The 2,418-nt window shown below is 53.6% G+C and overlaps 1 long non-coding RNA gene across 1 annotated transcript; it reads right to left on the reverse strand.

The window, feature by feature from the left end:
• Positions 1-93: 93 nt before the first annotated feature.
• On the reverse strand, positions 94-1,477 carry LOC112958549. Its single transcript, XR_003251443.1, has 3 exons — positions 1,448-1,477; positions 700-794; positions 94-116 (listed from the first exon to the last, which is right to left on the reverse strand). It is a non-coding gene; the product is annotated as an uncharacterized LOC112958549 (long non-coding RNA).
• Positions 1,478-2,418: the final 941 nt, after the last annotated feature.

Raw genomic sequence — 2,418 nt, forward strand, 5'->3', positions numbered from 1 at the left:
CACGGGGCACCCCAAAACCCCCCGGGACCCCCAAAACCCCCATTGCACCCCCATTGCACCCATGGGACCCCCATTGCACCCATAGGAACCCCATTGCACAGGATGCCCCCCTTGCTCTGGGAGGGGCCCACGGGGGGGTCACGGGGCACCTCAAAACCCCCCGGGACCCCCAAAACCCCCATTGCACCCATGGGACCCCCAAATATACAGCCCCCTAGGACCCCTCTAGGAGCCCTATAGCGCCCATAGGACCCCCATAGGACCCCTATAGCGCCCATAGGTGTCCAATACGACCCCTATAGCGCCCATAGGACCCCTATAGCACCCCTCTAGCACCCATAAGATCCCTTTAGGACCCCCCTAGGACCCCTCTAGCACCCATAGGACCCATATAGCCCCCATAGGACCCATATAGGAACCCTCAAGGACCCCTATAGCGCCCACAGGACCTCTCTAGCACCCAGAAGAGCCCTATAGGACCCCCCTAGGCCCCCTATAGCACCCATAGGACCCCTATAGCGCCCATAAGCCCCCTATAGGAACCCCCTAGGACCCCCATAGCGCCCATAGGACCCCTATAGCGCCCATAAGAGCCCTATAGGAASCCCATAGGACCCCTATAGCGCCCATAGGACCCCTATAGGATCCCCCAGGACCCCTCTAGCCCCCCAGCCCCCTATAGGATCCATAGGTGCCGACCGCGCCGGTCTTGCTGCTGTCGGCGCCGCACTCAGGGATGATCTTGGAGAGCTGCACGATCCAGTTGTTGATCTTGTCCCGGCGCCGCCGCTCCACTGCCCCAAAAGCGGCCGGATTCACCCCAAAACGGCCGCGGGGGGGCGGAGCGCGGGGGGGAAATGGGGGGAAATGGGGGAGGGGAGCGAAGGTGCTCGAAAGGGGGGGGAACGGCCCCAAAATGGGGGGAAATGGCCCCAAATGGGAGGGAAGACCCGGAAAATGGGATAAAATAGCCCAAAATAGGAGGGAGTACCTGAAAATGGGATAAAATGTCCCAAAATGGGATAAAATACCCCCAAAGTGGGATAGAATAGCCCAAAATGGGATGAAATGGCCCAAACGGGGATAAAATGACCCAAGAGGAGATGAAATAGCCCAAAATGACCCAAAATGGGAATAAAATAGCTGAAAAGGGGATAAAATATCCCAAAAGCGGATGAAATGACCCAAAATGAGATAAAATTATCTAAAATGGGATAAATTGAACCCAAAACAGGATAAAATGACCCCAAAATGGGATAAAATGACCCCAAAATGCAACAAAATGTCCCAAAATAGGATAAAGTAACCCAAAGTGGGATTACATGCCCCAAAACAGGATAAAAGGACCCAAAATGGGGTAAAATGACCCAAAATGGGGTAAAACGCCCCTGGGATGGGACAAAACCCCCAAAAGGGGGTAAACGGCCCCAAAAGGGGCCCCGCTCACCCTCGTTGTGCTGCGCCCGGCGCCGCTCGTCCCGCGGCGTCCGCGGCCCCTCCGGCTTCCTGCGGACACGGCGGGATACACTGGGATACACTGGGATATACTGGGATACACTGGGATATACTGCGATATACTGGGATACACTGGGATACACTGCGATACACTGCGATACACTGGGATATCCTGGGATACACTGGGATATGTCGCGATATATTGGGATGTAGTGAGATATATCACGATATATAACAACATACAAGAACATATTAGGATATATTGGGATATATTGAGATATACTCGGATCTGTTGGGATATATGGGGATATATTGGGATATGTCGGGATATTCTGGGATATACTGGATTATACTGGGATGTATTGGGATATGTCGGGAGATATTTGGATACATCAGGATAGGTTGCTATATACTGGGATATAGCGGGATATATTGCAATATACACAGATATATCGGGATATACTCAGGTATGTCGGGATATATCGGGACATATTGGGATGCTTGGGGACGTTTCAGGACATTTTGGGACATATCGGGGTGCATCGCGACATGCTGGGATATATCGGGACGTTTGGGGACATTTGGGGATATTTTGGGACACATATACAATATATCGGGATATACCAGGATACGTCGCGATAGACGGGGATATATCGGGACGTTTGGGGATGTTTCGCACGGGGTGCACACGTGTGCCCAGGCGTGTTACCACGCGTTATCGCGTGTTATCACATGTCACCRCGTGTTATCACGCGTTATTGCATGTCATCACGTGTCATTGCATGTTGTGGCATGTTATCACGTGTTATCATGTGTTGTCACGTGTTATCATGTGTCGTCGCGTGTCGTCGCGTGCGCGGCACTCACGGCGAGTAGGGGTGGGTGCGGGGCGCGATGGTCCGGGGCGACCCCGACTGCAGCACGTCCTGCGGCGCCATCATCACGTAGAACTGCCCTGCGGGG

The sequence above is a fragment of the Nothoprocta perdicaria genome, unplaced genomic scaffold (assembly GCF_003342845.1).
Source record: "Nothoprocta perdicaria isolate Ctin4 unplaced genomic scaffold, notPer1 scaffold_880, whole genome shotgun sequence".
NCBI classification, from domain to species: domain Eukaryota; kingdom Metazoa; phylum Chordata; class Aves; order Tinamiformes; family Tinamidae; genus Nothoprocta; species Nothoprocta perdicaria.